Here is a 23586-nt window from a genome sequence, read left to right as displayed (position 1 = left end):
GCCACTTGAAGTGAAGAAGAGAGGTCAGAGAAGATTACGGGTAAGAATTTTTTTTTTCACTAAGTGATTCACAAAGATAGATTGAGAATACTGCCTTCTCTTCCAGCACTGGAGACTTCAACTCTGAAGCATCAACCCCTCAAAAATATTCCGCCACTTTTTAGCTTACAAAATCCCTCGGTGAGTTGGGAAACATTAATGCAGGAAAAGGTTGTGCAGCTCAATGTTTGGGGATTATTCCAACATAGTCACACTGGTTTCTTCAGTGCTGATTTTATGAGGGCCTTGGACACGCACTGTGATCCGGGATCTCCAAGGGTGCTCGGGAGAGCAGGCAGGATTTCCCAAGCACAGCGAGGTGGACCACATATGGCTTATCGCTGGACTGTGGGAGTGATAAAAACTGGTGTCGGCCGCGGAGCAGTGCTCACCGTGCGTTCTGAATAATTCCTGCATTGGTAATGAGGCTACAGGAGAATCAAGCCTGCTGCTAACTTCACACTAAAATGATTTCAAAGGCTTTTATCAAAAAGATAAAAATGGATTTAAATTTCTACCAGGTTAATTTTGGTTTCTAAAAATCTCATATTCTGTAACTACATAGTATTGCCAGAAGCTATGAAACAAATCTTTGATTCACAGTAAAATCAGAAAATCAGAGAGCTTAATCAACAATTGAAAAACATAAAATATAATTTCCAATAAAGTTCTCTCTCTCTCTCTTTCTCTCTCTGTGTCTCTCTGTCTGTCTCTGTCTCTGTCTCTGTCTCTGTCTCTCTCTCTCTCTCTCTCTCACACACACACACACACACACACATGATAATCTAGTTTGGAAATTTAAAACTAGTTCAAAGCTAAAGTGCACATTTTCATTGATTCACTAATATTCAGTTTCCAGTAAAAGACAGTGTATTTAATAGCTACACATAAGGTGATCTGAGTTAGAGTTTGAAATACAAATGTTCATCTCTACCAAAAGGCCTTCTTACCATTCGAGTATTCCATGTAGCTCTGATGCTAGAAAGCAGTTCCCCAGGTGCAAGAAAATGAATGGGAGGGAAAACAATGTAATAACACTACAGATTACATCAAAAAATAAAAGGCTAGTAACATCTGTCTGGCCAGTGCCTGGCCTAAATCCTTCCTGAACAGAGCTCCTCACATCTGTATGAAACATCCAGGCAATGGCTGTCCTCAGTGCCAAATGTCATTCCTTTTTCCAGCTGTGGTCCTAAGGGATCTTTCTATGGCCTTGGATTTCCTTTTTCCATGTCCAACCATGGTAAGCCTCTCTGTGGTCCTGGACTCTTCTAGGTCTAATCTCCCGTGGGATTCCCTATTCTGGACTTCAGATTTGCTTCTCCATTTCCTCCTGCATCTCTGATCACTTCTCTTCCCACACTTTTCCTAACCTGAATGTTGATGTTCTCATCTGTCCTTAAAATTCTTCTCACTTCACTGACCTCAGTAGACTTTCAGTGTCAATCTTTTATTCTACTTTTTTCTCCTGAGCTACAGAATCCAGTTTCCAACTATCTCATGAATACTGCTGATATCACCGCATACCTCACATGTCGCAAACTAAACTCTCTCTCTTTCCCTCACGACTGTTTATCTTCCTGTGTGCCTGCCTCAGGAAGAAGTCTCCTGAGATAGGCCACCTTCATCTTCCTGTGTAACAAGGACTATAATCATTGGAATCAGCTCAGACTTCTCTCCCCAACCTGACAGTTTCTATGTTCTCTGAAATGTCTCCTTTGTCCATTTCTTCAATTCTGGACCAACTGTTCCCTATTTTGTTTATCTGTTTTTGGTTTTTCTCCTCTTTCCTCTCCTCTTTTCAAAGGAGTGTCAGAAAACCACCAGACACATTCTTGAAGCAAAGGTCAGACCACCGCACTCTTCACTTGCGTTAACACCTCCCTGTCAAAACATGCCGCCTGTTGCACGCCTGAGGTCCTGGACCCCCCAGTGGCAGGTGGGCTTTTGTACCCTCGCATCTCCTAAGGCTGTGTTTCTCTGATAGCTTCAGCAACATTTCCAACTTGCCACTTGCAGTTCAAGGTTCTCCTCAATCTAGGCCAGACTAGCTCAGCGCGGCCTTTAGATGCTGTGCCCCAACTTTCGACTATTCTTCAAGACACATTTTGTGCATTCTCTGCTCAGCCTGGAAGACATTTTCCTATGTCCCACTTCTGGAAACCTGCTATTCTTCAAAATAACACAAATTGACAAACTCCGAAATCTTCCCTGATTTTCCTCCTGCGCCAGTGTTAATCTTTCCCCTCCAGGCTGCCACAGTCCCCCTTGGCAGGCTTATTTGCCATATGGCTCTCCTTCTAGATTAGGATTTTTCAGGCTTCACACAATTGACCTTTACTTTTTTAAAATGATGGCTATTTTTTGTTATTTTTAATTAAATCTGAGATAATTATAAATTCACATTAATAATAATACAGAGAGATTCCATGTGCCTTTCACCCAGTTTTCCTACATGGTAAAAGTATAGTACAATATCACAATAAAGGCATTGCCATCAATACAATTAAGATACAGGATATTTCTATCCCTACACAAGCCTTTTATAGTCAAGTCTTCTGTCTTGCTGCTGTCCCTTCCTTAACCCCTGGAAATTACTACTCTGTGTTTCCCTTCTAAAATTTTGTCTTTCTAAGAATGATTAAAAAAAAAATGTAATCACAAGAGTGTGCAACACTTTGGGATTATTTTTACTCAGCATGATTTACGAGACCCATCTGGGATGCTCCTTGTATATATCAACAGTTTGTCCATGTTGAATGCTGGGTAATATTCCACAGAATGAATGATCAAAGTTGCATTCACCACTCACCTGCTGGAAGGACAACTAGGGTGTTCCCAGATCGGGATATTATTAATAAAGTTTCTATATGATGTTGACCGGTTTGTACGACAGTTGCACATTGAGTTATTTAAGCAAGTGGTACTTTTCAGAGTAGTGGTACCATTTTACATTCCCAACAATAACACAAAAGTGACCTAGTTTCTCCTTGTCCACAGTATTCAGTGTTGTTGCTGCTTTCTTAGGCATTCTGAGGGGCGAATAGTGATACTGCACTGTGTTTCATTTGCATTGCCCTGTAGCCACGACAGCACTGCCTTGCCACTGGCCCAAAAGCAAGTGGGCCCAGCCAAGGCTGAAGACCACAGAACTGTGAGCACTCCTCCTTTGGAGTTGATCTTTTTCAGGTGTTCATTACTGTAATAAACATCTGACTAATATGCTATTTTCACTGTTTACTCAGTTGGAGGTATTCTTGGTATGATGAGTGATGTTTTAAGTTGAAAGGTGGCTATTTTGGTATTATTCTATAACTCTCTGCTCCCACGGCACTTCCCTGCTTGAGAGCAGTATGAGTGTCTCATCGGGGCTCCCCACATGGCATTTACTGGTGCCAGGGTTGGAAGACAGCTTGATAGCAATGGATGATGGTGCCAGCCAGACACTCCATTAAGTCTCTTTTGACTCAACTCTAGGAAAGGGTAGAGACGTTTCACATTGCTGTGAACTTAGAGAGGCAGAACATCCACACACCACACCAGTGACATTATGGGGTGATCTCAATCATGACCACCCAGGGAGGATGGAGGCCCCTCTCCTCCAACTTTGCTCCTCTAATAACCATCCCAGCAGGGAGCTTGGAGCACTTCATTGCAGCCTGTTGTGGCATACATCTAAGCTCTCCATTCAGCCTTGGCTGGTGTGTGAGGAGCTACATTTTTTTTTTCTGTGACATTTGACTGTTTGTGCATTTATTATCAAAAATTATTTTTGTGTTTATAGGCTGCCCTCTTCTCAGTCCTTTGGCTAGAGGAAACAAATGTTTTGGGGATTTTGTTCATGCTTGTAGAATTTTACATCATTGACTTCTTCAAGTCCACTTCTAGAATATATGAGGCCAAAGGAATATCCAGTAAATTCACCATGTGTTCTTCTTTGGGTCCTGAAGTTCAGAGCGTCTCTTCCATTTTCTCTATACCATTCAGCATTCGATGCTTTGTTTTGTTTTTGTTCATGCTTTTGTTTTTTAAAAAATAGTGTTCAGGATTTTTAATTGTGCTTTCATAAGAGGAATAAAGAGGTACTTCTGCTCCATTTTTCCAGAAGTGGAAGTCCTCAGCATTTCACCAAGTTTAGGCTAATTTACTTAGGGTAGCTGCAGGATGTGGGCAGCATCCATGCCATTTTCTGACTAGATGGCAATACCAACACCAACTGTGATGAAAGTGTCTCCAGATATGGATCAACATCCCCAGGGAGGGAGGATTGCACCTGGTTGACATCCACTGTTCTAGATTGTAATACTGAGAACCAGGTCCCTTCTTATGCATGCCAGCATGTCTCTGAACATGACACAAGATCTAGTACAATGCAGTGGACACTTACGGTGTGGTGAACACAGACGGGCATGAAGGACCCATTTAGCCAAAATTCTCTACTCAAATTTGATGTTTAAGTACAATTTTTTAAAAAAAGAGAATAAAAAATAGCAAAAAGCCCCCCAAAATAAAAACAAACAAACAACAACAAAAACCATTAGAAACAATACAGAATTTCACTAAACAAAATGATAGGAATCCAACAATGGTTGCTACGTTGTATATTGTTGTCATCAAATTAGTAGTTAGGATTACCAGACATAAGCATACAAAATTGGTTTAAAAATTATAAAAAATTAAAAAGGAGAAAAGGAATTTAAGCATTAAATGCTTCTTTCAATAGAACAGCAGAAATCAGAAGTACAATTATCCTAGCTATCCTGTGTATACACAGATACAATTTTTGTTTCTTCTGTATTTAGTACAGGGTCTACTGGGTCTCACTAAACAGATTAGACGCAAAGTGATTCTCCTGTTTTTGGGCTCCCAAGTGCTGGGATTACAGGTGTGAACCACCACACCCAATCTTAATTGCTCTCTCAGCATGCCCCAGGGATAGGGCCGGCATGGAAAGCTGGAGATCAAACCCCAGCCACTTCCCTCTGCCTAAACAGGCACTTTAGTCTGCCAAGCTATCAGGCCATCCCTTTACATATATAATATTTTCCCTTCCTTCTTTTGATCTTTTCTCCTTTCTTCCATCCCAGTTGTTCCTTCCCTTTGAGCAGTTTCTTTCCCTTTCACAGTATCTACTGTACCTTTCAGATTTTATTTACTCTTTCAGGTTCTTATAGTAGGAAGAGAATACAATGTTTACAAAAGTGGGTCTGGTTTCTTTCACTTATGAGTATGGTCTCTCATTGCATCCATTTAACTATAAAAGCCTCGTTTTATCTTTTTTAAGGCTGAGTAATACTCCATTATATAAAAATACCACATATTTTTTATCCATTCCTCAGTTGACGGACATTTGGGTTGTTCCCAAGAGTTAGCTCTGATAAACTGTGCTACTATAAACATGGGCATACGTGAACTGCTGAGGTATGTTTTCAGTTCTTCTAGAAAAATACCCAGAAGGGGACGAGCTGGGCCAAACACAACCTTTAGTCTTATTTTGTGAGGAATCTCCAAACTGATTTCCATACTGGTTGCACTAGTCTGCACTCCCACCAACAGTGGAGAAGGGTTCCTTTTCCCCACAGACCCTCCACCATTCATTATTGATTGACTTCTTGGTCATAGCAATTCTTTCTGGAGAGAGATGGAACCTCAGTGTTTAAATTTCTGTTTCTGGAATGAACAAGGATATTGAACATTTTCTTATATATTTAATTGCCATTTGTATGTCTTTATCTGAGAAGTGTATTCATCTCAGATGTCCATTTCTTGACTGGGCCTTTGAATTTTGGGGATTTGACTATTTTTTTTTTTAATTTTATTTGTGTGTGTGTGTGTGTGTGTGTGTGTGTGTGTGTGTGTGTGTGTGGCCAGCTCAGCCCACCAGGGGGCGGGGCTGGCTGGCATGTGGTGCTGGGGGATTGAACCGTGGTCCCTGTGCTTTGCTAAGCTTGTTCTTAGTAGGTGCTTTAGACCACTGAGCCATCTCACCAGCCCCGGTTTGACTCTTTTTAATTCTACCAAAGTAAACAATTTTAATTTAGTTGTATGATGTGTATAACAACATGTCTTTTATATCCGTGTTTTGAAAGCTCTGATCCAATCTGAGAGTAAAATAATGACCACACTGCTGCAAGAGAGGCACTCTTTACATAGTGTGACCACGTGGAGAATTATTTGTCAGGGTCCAGTAAGAGTAAACCCAGAACTGTATGACATAAGCAGTATGCATTTTTGTATATATCATTGTGTAAATTTAATATAACACATTATATGTGCTAATAAACAATTTGTTTTACTGCAAAAAAAAAAAAAAAGCCCAGATATATTCTATAAACCAGAAATCCACCCTCCCCCAGATACATAGCCAATGACGGAAAGAAATCAAATATCTTGACATGCTTATAGGACTGCTGTTCAAATGAAAACTAGAAACAGCCAAGTGCCCATTAACGGCTGAGTAAATGAATTATGCCATATATTCACTAAACAATGCAACAACTAGATTTAACAAAATGTCTCAATCACACATAATATTAAGTGGGAAAAAGTCAAACATGAAAGACTTTGTACTGTAGTACTCTGTTTCTGCAAAAACCCAAAATGAAGCAAAACTAATGTATGCTACTGAAAGTCAGGTAGGTAACCTGCATTGGTTTGCCAAGGCTGTCACAATATTTACCAGAGATGGACTGGCTGAAAAGTTTTTCCATTTGAGAAGCTAGAAGTTTGAAGTCAAGGTGCTGGCAAGAATGCTTTCTTCACAGGGCTCTGTCCCTGGCTGCTCGTGGCCAGTTTTCCCCCTTCGCCTCCCCTCTGTCCTGTCTGTGTCCCAACACTCTCCTATGAGGATGCCACTCTTAGGGTCAAAGACTTTATTTAATCCAATCACCTCTTTACAGATCCTCTTTCTATGCATTCACATTCGAAAATACTACAGATTAGGATTTCAGTACACTATTTTAAAGGAACACAACTGAGGCTATGACAGTGACACTTGGTAGGGGAGAAAATGATTGACTCCTAGGATGGTTATTTCTTAATCTGGGTTCTGCTTATATGCTGTGCTCCATTGGCAGAAACCATTATGCTATAAGGAGTGATCAAATTGTGCAGTGGATGTCTAATTTTTAAAAAATCACTACAAAAACCCCACATTGCCATTAATCCTGCTCAGAAGCGCTCCCCACTTCTAGCCCACTCGTGCCGTCCTCATTCTTGCCACTTCCTGAACAGCTCCTCCATGAATCCTTATGGCACAGTCAGAATTCCTCCGAATGCTGCTGAGAGCACCATCCAATGGAATGGTTCTGCTGTGTTCTCGTCCACTCTGCTTCTAGACCTGGAAATGTGGCTTTTATTGTCATGAGTTTTTAATTTAAATATTCACTGTACTTTTCAATCACATTGCATATGTACATATTATGCCTTAAGTCAAAGTTTAATGAAATTGAAAGTGAAAGAAAAAGAACCCAAAATGAACGATGAACTACAAAGTAAGCTGCAGAACTGAATTATTTAAAGCGGGTCCTAATTAGGAATTATTTCAAGGCCTTGGGCACTGGCCCAGACAGATTATTCTCTTGGTTTTCCTACTCCCATCAATGATGCTGCATCGATTCCTTAAAAGGGCATATTTTTCTTCTCTTCGTCCACATAAGAAATTCCTGGAGGTAGAAATTAAAAATAAGTAAGTGTTCATCAACTTGATTAAGTTGGGACTGGCCTCCCTTCTGTTGTCAGCACTTCATGCAGAAACTGCCACAGCCTTTCTTATCTTTCCAGAAGTTACCCATACTTCTTAAGTATAGGTGATAGATACACTGAAGGAATCTATGTCTCCCTCTTTTGGCTTTGGAGGCAGAAACTTACTATGTAGTTCAGACTGGTCTTGAACTCACTCTGTAGTGAGTTCATAGCGAGGCAAGGTAGGCCTCAACCTCATGGTGTTACTTCTGCTTCAGCCTCCTGAGTGCTGGGATTACAAGCATGCACCACCATGCCCACCAGGAAATCTTTTAAAACAAATCACTGACATTCAGAAAGCAACATACATATTATCAAACAAAGGCCAGAAACACAGAAAGGAATATAAAGGCAGCGAACAGTTAGGATGAAAAGGATTTCACAGTTAACAGTAGTTAAAAGAAAACCTAGATGGCAAAAGCAGCAAATGGACATGTCTCATCTAAGGACACTGTTTTGTTAGAAAATTACTGGATTAATTCATATTATAAAAATATTACGAATTTGAGTAGGTTACATATGCTCCATGTACCGAAAAATGTTGAACATGTTATAGGATGATGGAACTTTTGGTTTAAAAGTTTGTTGGTAGACGGGCCAGATTGCTCAGTGTATTAAAGTGCCTGCTTAGGCAGGCACAGGGACTGGGGTTCGATCCCCAGCATGTCATGCCTGCCCAGCTCCCAGGGTGCGCTGAGACAGCGACCCACTGGGTGTGTTGGCACACATCTGTAATCCTAGTGCCTGGGAGGCTGAAATGGGAGGATCACTACAAGTCCAATCTATGTAGTGACACCCCGTAGACCCTCTACTAAATACATAAAAGTTTGTTGGAGAAGTTCTAATTAAAGACTAATTGTGAGCTTTCTTGCAGCACTGTTGGAGGAGAAACTCTAAGACCAAAAAAAGTGATGGCTAAATCAGGAATGGATCCTGTTATCTATACGACATCTGAAGAAACTGAAAAACAAAGTGACAGCTCTTCATCTGGTAGCAGATTACTGAAAACCCAATGTGCACCTTCCTTACCTAAATGGACTCAAAGAAACCCTGTGAGGAAATCTGTTCATATACCTGAGGGCGTTCAAACAGATTCATCAAGTGACTCATCTATAGAACCATGACCACTGACTTTGAAAGCGATTTTTGAAAGATTCAAGCAAAAGAAAAAATGTAATATAATACCAAAAGGAAGACCAAAAGGGAGAAACTCTATAAAGTCATAAATAGACAAAAACAAATCAAAGAAAAAGGACCTAGTTTCCTGATTTTACAATCTGAGGATGGAAGGAAACCATTACCTTGGAAGAAAATTTTAAGTTTTGAGCAAGATGGTGTGAGAGGGTTTTTTTAACTATATTGAAAAACTGAAGTATGAATACCCCCGTAAGGAATCACTGAAATGAATGCTGTTTGGTAAAGATTTAGAAAAGGAAGACCTTGATAGTTGTAGATACAAATACTCGGATTATGATGGCTCCATTTCTCCTAGTGAAAAGTCAGCAGCAGAAGATTAGACAAGTTTAAATGTTTGTTCGGGGCTGGGGAGATGGCTCAGTAAAATAAGTGCTGTCCTGGCAAGTGCAAGGGCCTAAGTTCTATCCCTGGCTCTGTCAAAAAAAAAGTTTGTTGGTGGGCCAGATAGCTCAGTGGACTAAAGCTCCTGCTTAGGCAGGCACAGGGACCAGGGTTCGATCCCTGGCATGCTGTGCTGGCCCTGTTCCCGGGACATGGTGAGACAGGACTGAGACTGGATGTGGTGAACACAGTGCATGTGATATCAATTGCTAAAGGAGACTTGTATCATTATAAATTCTGAATTTCCAAACAAGATGAATGTGTATTTACCATGAGAGAATAATAAAGAAGCTGCTTTGTCTGTAAAGAGTTTTTAAGGCCAGAAATACTGGACAGAGGGCAGAAGGATCTGAAAAGGAAATAAACATGTGAATGTCAAAGAGGGTAAACAATATACAGAAAATACAGGAAGCAGTGGGGGTTTTTTTCTGGTTGGGGAGGAAGAAATGATTAAAGATGATTAATGTAGAGATACCTTTGATGAAGAAGGTGTTAAACCAAGTACTAAGGAAAAGATAAACACTTGAACAAGTTTGTAGAAGGAACTAAAGAAATACAAAAACATTTGGAAACGGGAAATGCTGAGATCTCCTGCCTATGAGCCCTGCTATTCTTCATCACTACTTGTTACTCGGTAAGAGCTCAGGTGTCACTGGAATGCAGGAAGACAATGTCAGTCACTGGCATCCAACCAGCTTCCCTAGATTCTTGGGAACACCCCATTTGTAACCCCAACACGAGGCCCTTGTTTTGATCCCCAGAAGCTCAGAAATAGCTTCCTAATAGACATGGAAAATAGTTTTTCTATTTCAACTGAAGTTTTCCATATGATCACCATTGTATGGCTGACTACTGTGAAGTACGGATTGCGCTGTACAATGGCACTTATGTATGTTTTTGTCTTACCTTTTGTGGACTAAAACTTAATGAACAGGTGCAAAACATAAATCTTTTGCAACCAAGAAAAAAAGAATAACTGTGAAAACCATGCTAGCTGAGAGGGACTAGTTTGTATCATCTCACCAAGAAACAGAATAAAATTAAAGTAGCAGGATAAACTGAGAGAACAAACATCTATATTAATGCACAGGAGAGCCACCAAGACAGGTTGTATTTGAGGAGAAAGGTGGCCGAGGGGAGAAGACCTCATTTAGCGGAGGCTGAAATTTTGTACCTGTTCTCCCCTTCAGGCTGTTGCTGACTCTAATGCTGCACAGGTGCAGAGGCTGAGCAGCCAAGCAGAAAGGCCTGCCAAGGGGCAGAGAAGTAGGGCAGAATCCTCGTCAGACTCCAGGGCATTTGATGCTTAGGCAGGAGTTCAGGGATAGTGGGGCCTCCAGGGGGAAGTAAGCACGACAGCCTGGGGGTAGAATTCAAGGGTGGTAGTTATTTGTTTTAACACTTTAAAAATGTCATTAACTTTGACTGTTTCTGTCAAGATTAAGTGTTGGCAAGTTTGTAGAGCAGTTGGCACTGTGCGTGGCTGGTATGAGTGTAATCAGGATAGGGACTTTAAAAATGATTAGGCAGCACTTGGTAAGGCCAACACCTACCTGTCTCATATCTGGAAATCACACTTCTGGCAGATGAGCATGCATATGTGTATCAAAAGACACGGGTAAAAATGTTCATAGGATTCCAAAACTAGACACAGCACAAATGTGCAACAGTGGGATGGATGAAGCTTGGTGCATTCATAAAACGGTCCACTATACATCTGTGAGAAAGAAAGACTTGGATGCTCACACACAAAGAATGAGTTAATTTCACATACACATCTATGTGTTGTTTGAAAACAAGAAGCACATTCTTCACGGCTCCATTTATGTAGAGCTTTGGCATAGCACTCACCATATTGTTACCTTTGTGGAGTGGTGTATAACGTCAGGACACCTTGGTAGTTCTTCATGTGTGCAGGGACACCCAGCATGCTACCTTTGTAAAAATTTACCAACTGTGCACCAGTGATTGTTCCCTTTCCTGCGTGTATTTTAACCTTCAGTTAAAATTTGTTTTTAAAAAGGAGGAAATCTCTACAAAATGGTTCTTCATTTATATTCCCTTTTTTTTTGCTTTTGTTAGAGATGGGTATTCCATTGCCATTTGTATATTGTAGAAGCATGAATTCGGCAAAGTAATGCAATATAGTCCAGTAGTCTATAAAAGTAGTCGGTACAGGCATGCGACACCACACTGTCTCCTTTTTTATAAAAAATATATTTTTCTGTTTTAATTCTAACTTGTACTCTCTTTAAAAAATAAAAAATTAAAAATAATAAAAAATAAAAAGGAGGAAATCTAAGACTTCCATCTAACAATGTGGCAGGGTAGATAATCTGAAAACCAGCTCATTACTTAGCTAGAAGTAGTAAAATATAATCAACACCTTTCTAAATGCACCAATGAACTCTCCAGAAAGGAAAATTCCAGGGGTACATAATGTACTGATTCCCTATTTTAGGGAAGAGGGCAAGTTAAAAGGCAAATTCTAAGACATTGCAAGGCTTTGGGTGCTTGTAGGGTTGAGGGACACCTTGGTGAAATGACAGAACCCTCAAAGGGCTAAATCCTAACTGAAAAAGAAGGGAGAAAAAGTCACTTTAGGTTAATTAAAATAAAAAGGTTACTTTAGGGAATGTGGTGGCCAAAAAAAGTAAGCAGAAAGAAGTACTTGCTGGAAATCCGTAACCTTGGGCTAGGGACCACAGGTATTTCCTGCTTGTATCAGGAGCCACCAGACACCTGACCTAGAAACAGTCATCAAGGAACATGTTCCTTAATTCATTTCCACAGAAAAACAGCAGCAAGGAGCTGGAACCAAAAGGACACATACCCTCTATTTCTGAATCTGTCTTTTGACTTTTTGTAAGCAATCATTTCTAGGGCAGTTTGTCCTACAAGGACAAAACCAAACTTCCCAGTTAAGAAGGAGAATAATATTCTTTTTTTTTTTTTTTTTTTGAAATTTCTCCTTTTTCTTTATTGTAGGCAACAGAAAGCCAATGTCTGTCTCTCCCATTGGATACAGGTAATACAATGATGATTAAGTAGTCCTTCCTTATCTGTGAGGGATCCATATAAGATCTTCAGTGGGTCCCTGAAGCCACGGGTACTTCTGAGCCATATATACATATGCATGTAAATGTTTTCTTTACCAATATACTTATGATAAAGTTAATTTATAGGCATAATAAGAGATTAACAAAAACAATTATAAAATGGAACAATTTAACAATATACTGTCATTAAGTTATATAGATGTTGTCTCTCAAAAAATCTTACTGTCCCTGGTGGTCTAGTGGTTAGGATTTGGCGCTCTCAAAAAATCTTACTGTACAGTCATCCTTTTTCTAATGATATGAGGTAACACAGAGCCTCTATGGCGAGACTAAGTGAGGTGAATGGCATGTGGGCTGTGACAGGACAGGGTTGGAAGCAAGGCAATACCTTGACAGTCGATCTACTAGCCAATAGGGTTATTATGTGACAATGGGTGAGTACTAGATACAGCACGGATACTGGGGATGAAGAGATAACCCATGTCCCAGGCAGGACAAAGGGTGACAGTGCAAGATTTTATTATGCTATTCAAAATGATGCACAATTTATAGCTTATTAATTATTTCTGGGAGTTTCTATTGACTATTTTTGGACGCCGGTTGAATTTGAGTGACTGAAGCCATGAAAGCAATAATACTGTGGAAAAGGGAGGACTATTGTAAATACTCATGGCTGGGAGAATAATATTCTTTGCTTAGGTGTTTGCTACAAAACAAGTCTTTAAAAGTTATGATATTTCTGACTAGACATTTAACTTTGCAATTTCATGATAAGCATCTATATGGTTCCTCTTCTAAGGAACGTTAATCTTGCAGCATAGAGGAAAGCACGGAGAAATGACACGGATCCACGCATGTGACAATCAGCTCTTACTTTACTTCCTGCAATTGGTCTCTCACATAGCATTTCAAGATGCTTTTTCATTCTGGTTCATAAAAATCAAGAAAATTGAACAGATTTATAAGTAGTCAGTTAGATCAGGCATCTTAAAATCTCAGTTGTAGGAAGCATGGACAGAACTACCAATTTGTAAGCCCCAGAGACAAACGTAGGGCAGTGGAGGAGGACAGACTTGGACAACACTCATTATGTTTTGTTTTGCTTTCTGTGGTACTAAGTATTGAGCCCAGGGTCTTTATATGAGCTGTAGTCTCAGCCCTTTTTATTCTTAGGCAGGGTCTCACTATTTCTGAGACTGGCGTCAAAGTTGCAAGCTTTCTGCTTCAGCCTTCCAGAATGCTAGGATTATAGGTGTGCATCACAAGGCCCACCCACAACATACATTCTAAAAGAGCAAAGGGAAACCTGAGGCCTCCATTGCTATGGAAGTAGTTCTAGTCAGGGCCAAGCTAACTTGAGCATGTTGGGCCAAGTGATAATTCACAAGTCTTTTGATTCCATAATAGTCAGCTGCCTTGATACGCTGTTTCCATAGTTATCCACTTGACTGAGTTTAGCTTTGGAAAATTCTTATAATTTAGTCATTAGGCATGTGGGTGGGCTAATTCCATATAGATTAGATCAGTGAGAGCAAACCTTTTAGAGCTCTCCATGATATAAATGATCTGCTATAGCACATGTGCCATAAGTTTGTCACCACTAGTTTGTCACCATTAGATCAAATGCACATGAAAAGTTATTGTTTTCACCTTTAACAGGTTATGTTTAATTAAAACTTACTTACATATGAAGCCACCAGGTGCAGTGAGCCCACTCCACCTCTGCATGCCTACCAGGAAGGAGCCATGGGACCTGCAGCCAGCAGGGCGCAGTGGGCCCACTTGGTCTGGGTTCAACTGGAAGGAGCCAAACAAGCAAGCCAGGTCCTGCTAGGAGAGTCTGAGTTCACTAGTTCTACACCTGGTGAGCTGAGGCTTGCTGCTGGGCCTAGCTGAGCCCAGACCAAGGCCCAGACCTACAGGAACATCCTTGAGGCACAGAGGTGGCAGCAAGTAACAGGGATGAGCTAGTCTGCATGGAAGACTCCAGATGCATGAAGGGGAGGTGACCAGAGAGAACTCAGTGGAACTAATTTAAATACAAATTTCCAATTTCAGATCTGCTTTGTTATACAGCTATAATGTTTGCTCCTAAGCTCTAAAGTACAGAAGTTTCAAAAGTGTGCCGATTTCTAAATTTTACTAGCTGTTCTTAGTATTGCTAATTGTACTACTGTAAATAGGAAACCATATGTGCCTTAACTACATGTTCTCTCTTGGGCATTAATATTGGAAAGTGCTTGGGTAATAACCTCACCAAAGCCCTATACTGAGGGACAGAGAACAGTGCCAAATAGAAACCAATATCTCACTCTCAATCAATAGAGAAGGCAAAATCTTGGGACACACACAAAATGAGAATCTGTGACACAGGAGAGATATCTAAAAAATGCTCTCTACAGAGAGGCTCTGACTGCAGCAATACAGCTACCTACTAACCAACTTTCACAGAAAGGTATCACAGAAATCAAAATAAAGAGTCCTCTCTGAAATAGAAAATGACAAAAAGGTGTAAAATGCATTCTCAGGCCTTGATCCCACCTAGAACTAACCCAGGAGACAAAAGCATAGAAGAAATTGGAAGCCACACACCTGAAATCCCTGAAATAATAGCAACTGAAGTAAAGAAACATTTGTAAAAGAGTGTAGAAGAAATCAGATCAGAAATACTCTCACAGGTTAAAGAAAAAGAAGTGATAACTACAATGAAAGAATTACTAAGTATTTCTAAAGAAGACACTGATTAAAAAATAGAGAATGGAAAAATGATGGAAATACTGAATGAACAATATAGGAAAGAAACAGAAGGCATGGAGCAGATTCAAAGAGATATACAAGAAATTAAACACTCCATTAAAAGTTGGCAAAACCGTTTCTGTGAAAGTGAAGATAGACTTTCAGACTTTGAAGACACTGTTGCAGCGAGTGAAAAGGTAAGGAAAGATCTCTTAAAAACAACTAGGATCCAGGAAATAATAATTCAACAGCTTCAAGATGACACAAAGATTAACAAAATAAGACTAATAGGCATCAATGAGAAAGAAGGAGATAACACAAATGATATAAACAGAACATGAGCAGAAATCATAGCAGAAAACTTCCCAAATATGGGGAAACAATTGGACATTCAGTTACCCAGGCATACAGAACTCCAAATAATATCAACTCAATAAAAACTGCACCCAGACATATAATAATCAAGATCCCAGAAATTCAGCACAAGAACAACATACTAAAAGCTACTAGAGAAAAAAAAAAAAGCAGATCACATTTAAAGGAAAACTCATCAGGTTAACAGCAGATGTCTCCTCACAAACCATCAAGTCAAGAAGAGCATGGAGTGAAGTACTTCAAGTCTTACCAGAAAGCAAATTCCAACCTAGACTGATATACCCTGCAAAACTCTATTTTTTTAAGTTTCATGGAGAAGTGAAATACTTCTACGACAAAGAACAATTAAAGGAATTCAGGATGACCAAAACCAACCCTACACCAACTACTAAAAGATATTCTAGAAAGGGATCAAAATACCCCCAATTCCAAGAATAACAACAGAAGAACCCCAGCTAATATGGCAAACTATTAAACACAGGATAAAAATAGGGAACCAAATAACATGACAAACATAAGTAAATACATATCAGTTATAACCACTAATGTAAATGGACTCTACCAATTAAAAGAAATAGACGGGCAGAGTGGATTAAGAAACAAAATCCAACACTATGTTGTACACAAGAAACACATTTAACCAATAAAGAAATTCATAGGCTGAAAGTCAAAGGATGGAAAACAATACTACATGATCCAGGACCTCAGAAAAAAGCAGGGGTAGCTATTCTGTTCACAGACAATCTGAACTTTAAACCAAGGATGATCAAAAAGGATGAAGAAGGTAGCATTCCTCTACACAGATAACAAACTCACTGAGAGAGAAATTAGAGAAATAATAACCTTCCAGATAGCATATATACTGGTTATATAAAAGTTCAAGAGGAAGAGATGACAGTCATAAATAGGTATGCACCAAATATGGGAGCACCCAACTATATAAGACAAAATTTAAAGGACATGAAAAATCTAATAACAAATATCACAATCTTAACAGGGGACTTTAACACCCCCTCATCTCAAAAAAGATGTCAAGCAGATAAAAAATTAGCAAAGAAGCAGCAGAACAGGACCAAACCTTTGAACAAATGGACTTAGTGGACATATACAGAGTGTTCCACCAAACAACATCTGAATACACATTCTTTTCAGTTCCACATGAGACGTTTTCTAAAACAGACCACATACTAGTCCATAGATCATGCTTAAGTATATGCAAGAAAACAGAAATTATCCCATGCATATTATTTGACCATGGTCCCATGAAACTGGAAATTAATGACAAAAGAAACCACAAAAACCCATAAACATGTGAAAATTAAATAACACCTTCCTCAGCAACCACTGGGTTACAGATGAAGTTAAACAAAACATTAAACAATATCTAAAATTCAATGAAAATTCAAACACAACTTACCAGAATTTGTGGGATGCAATGAAAGCAGTTCTCAGAGACAAATTAATAGTGGTGAACCCACACACTAGGAAAACAGAGTGAGAACAAATAAACACACTAATCCTGCACCTCAAGCTTCTAGAACAAGAAAAGCAAACCAAGCCCAAAGCCCAAAGATGGGAGGAAATTACAAAGATAAAAGCAGAAATTAATGCAATTGAAACAAAGAAAACAATACAAAGAATTAATAAATCCAAATGCTTGTTCTTTGAAAGATAAAATAAAATTGATAAGCCCTAGCCAACCTCCTGAAAAAGAGGAAACAAAAAACTCAAATTTAAGCAATAAGTAATGAAAAGGAGAAATTACTACAGATACTGTGGAAAATTCAGAAGATCATTAACAGCTATTTTGAAAATCTTTACTCTCACAGGATTAAAGACACAGAGGAAATGGACAGATGCCTAGGTAGGTACAAATTGCCAAAACTCAATTAAGACTATATAAAAATTCTGAATAACCCAACATCATCCAATAAAATTGAAAACGTAATAAAAAAATTTACCAATGAAGAAAATCCCAGGTCCTGATGGATTCACAGCTGAGTTCTACAAGAAACTTAGAGAAGATTTATGCTCAATACTTCTCAAACTCTTCAATGAAATTTAAAAAGAAGTGCTACTCCCCCCAAAATTCCTGAAGACAAGTATCATACTGATACCAAAACCAGAGAAAGATCCAAACAAAATAGAGAATTACAGGCCAATCTCCTTCATGAATATAGATGCAAACATTCTCAATAAAACATGAGCAAATAGAATACTGCAAATCATTAAGAAGATTACACACCACGACAATGTAGGATTCATCCCAGGGATGTAAGGATGGTTCAACATTCACAAAGCTATAAATGTACTACACTATATCAATAGAGCCAAAACCAAAAATTACACGATCATCTGAATACATGCCGAAAAGGCTTCTGACAAAGTCCAACACTCATTTATGATTAAAGTCCTACAGAAAATTAGAATAGATAGCCTATATCTCAACCTGATAAAAGCCATTGATGACAACCCAACAGCCAACATAATTCTAAATGGAGAAAAACTGAAAGTGTTTACTCTCAAATCAGGTACAAGGCAAGGATATCCTCCATATCACCACTCCTATTCAATATAGTTCTGGAATCATTAGCTAGAGCCATTAGACAAGAGACAGAAATAAAAGGAATAAGAATAGGTAAAGAAGAAGTTAAACTATCACTATTTGCAAATGACATGATACTGTACTTGGAAGACCCAAAAAACTCCACTAAGTGGCTCCTAGAATTAATAAACAAATTGAGTAGCATAGCAGGATACAAAGTCAACATCTAAAAATCAATAGCATTCCTTTACACAAATAACAAACTAACTGAGAGAGAAATTAGAGAAACAATACCCTTCTGAATAACATCCAAAAACATGAAATACTTAAGGATTAATCTAACAAAGGAAGTAAGAGATCTATACAGTGAAAATTGCAACCCTCTAAAAAAAGACATCAAAGAGAATTTCAGAAAATGGAAAGATTTCCTTGCTTCTGTATAGGAAGAACCAACATTGTGAAAATGGCCATACTCCCAAAATTGTTATACAGATTTAATGCAATCCCTATCAAAATACCATCGACATACCTCACAGATCTAGAGAAAACATTCTTAAAATATATTTGGAACCAGAAAAATCCTGGAATAGCAGGCAATCTTGGGCAATAAAAGCAAGGCAGGAGGCATTATAATCCCTGACTTGAAATTATACTATGAAGCTACTGTGATAAAATCAGCATGGTACTGGCAAAAAAAAAAAAAAAAAAAAAAAAAAAAAGGATTGAGGATCAATGAAACAGATTAGAAGATGCAAACACAACTACAAACATAAGCACACTTAGCCATCTTATCTTTTCTATGTATTTAGTAGAGTGTCTACAGAGTCTCACTATACAGATTGGGCTCATAGTGATCCTCCTTTTTTCAGCCTCCCCAGTGCTGGATTACAGGAGTGTACCACCACACCAAGTCTCAACTGCCACCTCAGTGTGCCCAGGGGTGGGGTCAGCATAGCATGCTGGGAATTGAACCCCAGTCTCTGCATCTGCCTAAGCAGGCACTGTAATCCGCTGAGCTATCTGGCCTGCTCTTAGCCATCTTATCTTTGACAAAGGGACCAAACATGCTTACTGGAAGAAACATAGCTTCTTTCACAAATGGTGCTGGAAAAACTGGCTCTCCACATGCTGAAAACTAAATCTAGACCCAGGTCTATTGCCATGCATTAAACTAAAGTCAAAATGGGTTGAAGGTCTAAACATTAAAACAGAAACATTAAATCTTCTGGAAGAGAAAGTAGGTGGAAATCTTGAAGACACAGGGGTAGGCAGACAGTTCATGAACAAAGACCAAACTTCACAGGAAATACTCCAAAGAATCAACAACTGGGATCTGATCTTAATGAGAAGTTTCTGCATGTCAAAAGAAATCACCAACAGAGTGAAAAGACAACACACAAATTGGGGAAAAAATCATAACCAATAACTCAGACAAAGGACGTCTATCTAAATTATATAAAGAACTAAAATTTGGACCCTAATAATTTAAAGACCCAATCCAAAAATGGGCATCTGAGATGAATACACACTTCTCCGAGGAATAAATCCAAGTGGAAAATAAATAAATGAAAAAGTGTTCCATAGCACTGGCCATTTGAGAAATGCAAATTAAAACAACACTGAGATACCATTTCACCCCAGAAAGAATGGCTATCATAAAGAAATCAACTCATAACAAATTCTGGAGAGGCTGTGGGGAAAAAGGAACCCTTCTCCACTGCTGGTGGGAATGTAGACTGGTACGACCATGGAAATAAGTGTGGAGACCCCTTCAAAAATTAGGACTGAAAATCCCATTCAATCCAGCTGTTCCCCTTCTGCGTATTTTCCTAAAAGAACTGAAAACATCATACCATAGTGATATATGTGCATCCTTGTTTATAGCAGCACAATTTATTATAGCCAAATCTTGGAAACAACCACAATGCCCATCACTTGAGGAATGGATGAAAACATGTGTTATTTTTATGCAATGGAGTACTATTCAGCTATAAAGACAAACTCAAAGCCTTTATAGCTAAGTGGATGCAACTAGAGGCTATACCCATAAGTGAAATAAATCAGACCCACGTGTATCAATTCTGTATTGTCTCCCTCATGTATGAATCTCAAAGAATAAATAAAACCTGAAAGGTATAGTAGACACAGTAAAATGGAAAGAAACTGAACATAAGTATTAAACAGCAAAGATGAGAGGAGAAAAGATGGAAAAAACATGCAAGTATATATATAGGATGACTGAAAAGATTTGACTCATAATTTCCATCAGTTTGTTTGAAAATAGCTGTTAATGTTTAGAATTTTCACCTTGACTAACTCTGCATGCTGATACCTGATCTGAGAAACTACATTGAGTACAATAATGTGTCATACAAAACCCATGGTTGAATACCTCTCACCTTGGTCTTCTAAACGTGTCCCTTTTCTAATTATCAATTATTATATCTCTTTAAAGTAAATTAAAACAAAAGAGACAAGGAAAAAAAAAGATTTCTTGAAAGCAAGTGCCAACATTCAGTTATTTCCCCAATCTTGCATAACTGTATCTGTTAATCTGAGCAACAAATTTGATGATAAAAATAGATAACATAATAACCACTGCTAATCAGCTATTCTTGTTTTGAAACTTATAATGTGTATTGTATGTTACTATATTTCTGTCTTTTTTCTATTTGTTTTTGATGCTCATTTTATACTTCAAAATAAAATTAAGTTAACAACAACGAAAAAAACTTAACTAAATATGTCACACAACAGACAAAAACCCAGGAAAGGCTGTCTAGGTCAGCATCTGAGCTGCTCCTGCCAAGCCCCTTGGTGGTCCTGCCTATAGCTGTTCTGGCCAATGATAAGCAGACCAAACAAACTCAGGGGTAATCAGTAAAGACATCTCATATTTTAATCTAATAATAAAATGGTAGTATTTTATTGGAGAAAAATCCAGAGAAAAACCTCAAAGAAAGAACAGAGGATACATGGGAAGCAGGGTTGGCCCAGAGAAGGCTGAACAAGGTTTCACCTCCATTTATACCATGGCCTTGACTTCTCTTTAATGGATGCCAAGGCCTCACAATAACTCCCACAGTGTCATCCCATAAAATAACCTGTTTGTGGGTTATGCTGCTCTGACTATTTTCTGAGAAAAACTAGTTGGGCTTCCAGCTCAGTTGTCTCCCTGTCCACTGAGCACTGGGAAATCCCGTCTCCATTGCATCAGTTGGAGGGGCTTCCTGGGGGACTTTCCCCTCTCAGCTGTTTACATCCTCTTCTAGTTGCAGGGCTGGTGCAACCTTCACAGCCCGCACGGCTTTCACTGGCCACCTCAGCCCCTAAAGGCTTCTCTTTCCTTACCACAGCACTTGCCACCACATTTCATTTGGCACTGAACTTTATCCTGCTATTTTCGACATTTGATACAATCAGACCAGATCTCCTAGCCTGCTCCTCGGAAGAAACCAGATGCCTATCCTCCACTGCATAATCACCCAAGGGGTGTGAGATGGTCGCTTTACTTTATGAATCTCAGTGCAGGACTTTTCATTTATCCCTATAAATTTAAGGACAAAAAGGTAAAAGTGGAAGGGATAAAGAGAAGGATAAATTAGCATAAAGACTACTCTGTGATACCTTTAAGTATCTATTTTGAAGGGAATGATTTTGATCTCAAAACGAAGCATCAAGATGAATCTTTATTTTTCTCCAGCAGCCAGTCAAGCAGAGCACTTCTGGTCACCATTTATCCTGTGACAGGATGTAGTCACACACTGTTGACATCTGTAGAGCGTACCAATTCACATCTCCTTTTTCTCCTAGTAATCTCTGCTAAGGTGTCCTGCAGTTAACTCTGTTTAAGACAAATATAGTCACACTTTGCTATGGTCTGAGTGTGTCCTCCAAAATTCTTATGTTGAAAGTTAACCATGCATGTGACAGTAAAAGGTGGCATCTTTAAGACAGCTAAATCCTAAGGGCGTGACCCTCATCAGTGGGGTTAGGACCCTTGTTAAGGGGCGCACAGGAGTAGGTCTGTTTCCTTCTATTCCCTTCTGCCTCTTGTTCTGCGAGGACACAGTTCCCCTCCTCCAGAGATGAGAGAGCCATTTTAGAAACAAGAAGACTAGGCCCTCACTGGACTTGCTGGCACCTTGATCTTGGCTTTCCGAGCCTCCAGCGCTGTGAGAAATAAATTTCTGTTGTTTCTAAATGACTGAGCCTGAGATCCTATGCTACAGCAGCACCAACGGCATTAGGTTATAATTCCTGTACACTCGCTCCAATCAGTCAGGGGCAGCAGTTTCAGAAGCTAACTGGTAAGCTTTGTCCTAACAGGAGCTGGCCCAAAAGCTAATGGAAACCCACACAGACCATCTTATTTTTGTTCAGTTATTGTTTACAATCACCAAATTTTGATTTCCATTAGAGTCACCAAGGGAAATTTTAAAAATTCTTCTTCATTCAGGCAGGTCATTTGCAACTTGTACATTCATTTGGAGAGCTGTCAACAAACACCAGCTCATCTGGAAATGAGCAGTGACTACAGAGGGCCAAAGAGACAGGACTGACCACTGACTACCCACGTGACTGGCTATCTAACTTATGACTGAGCAGCCTTTGGGTCTCATGTTTTTCTCTTCCTTATAACCTTTGGGACCTCCATTCACTTCTTTACAACAAAGTAAAGAGGAATCTAGAAGTGACAACATGTCTTACAAAAGGATAGAGATGCCTCCAGGGGTTCTTGCCCTTGACTATTCATTTGATCACCTAGGATATTTAAAAATGTCCCAAAATGTCCAACCTAATTTAGAGATACTGGCTCAATTTGTGTAGAGCTGTGGTTTTTAATGTGTGTTCTGCAGTCCAGCCACATCTTTACCTGAAGACTCTAGGAATGCACTCTCAGTGTATCTCAGACTTACTGAATCAGACACTCAGGTGCAGTGGGAGCATGGGGACAGCAGCAGCTATCTGTGCTTTCCTAAGCCCTCCATGGAGTGATGATGAAGCTAAAGTGCAGGAGCCATTGGTCTAGGCAAAGCCCAGGCTTGGGAGTGCTTCCTACTGAGCAGAGAAGGTAGAAACTCCAGGCTAAACGGTTCCAGCTTGGCTAGCTGATACCTGTCTGCCAATGATGTCTTCCATAGTCTCCCAATTTCTAATCCAACAAGAGAAGCAGATTACTACACACCAAATAGAACATGCGTGCTCTTCCACTATGCTGAAAAATAATGAATTTGATGTGCTCAGTCATTTTAACAACTGAGTTAGATCAACAGCTAAATACATTAACTGCTCACTTAAACATCTGTAGATCAAAATGTCCATCTTGCTTCAACAAAGCAGTCAGGCTCAGGTTGCTGTGGTTCGATCCCCACAACTCAAGCCAGCCAAACCTGCCCTGGAGGCATTCAGAGCAAAAAAAAAAAAAAAAAAAAAAAAAAAAAAATCCTTCTGCCATTTTGGGGCCGGGGAGATGGCTCAGTGGAATAAGTGCTTCCCTGGCAAGCACAA

The 23586-nt window shown here is 39.3% G+C and overlaps 1 protein-coding gene and 1 pseudogene across 2 annotated transcripts in view; one reads left to right on the top strand and one right to left on the bottom strand.

Annotated features, from left to right (window-relative positions):
- Positions 1-23586, bottom strand: part of Lypd6 (LY6/PLAUR domain containing 6) — a 169268-nt gene that overhangs the window by 7553 nt on the left and 138129 nt on the right. The gene's annotated exons all lie outside the window — the stretch shown is intronic.
- Positions 8694-9299, top strand: LOC105742912 (annotated as a pseudogene).

The sequence above is a fragment of the Octodon degus genome, unplaced genomic scaffold, assembly GCF_000260255.1.
Source record: "Octodon degus isolate 3935 unplaced genomic scaffold, OctDeg1.0 scaffold00082, whole genome shotgun sequence".
Lineage (NCBI taxonomy): Eukaryota > Metazoa > Chordata > Mammalia > Rodentia > Octodontidae > Octodon > Octodon degus.
The sequence above is the reverse complement of the archived record's forward strand: the minus strand, read 5'-3'. Positions and strand labels throughout refer to the sequence as shown.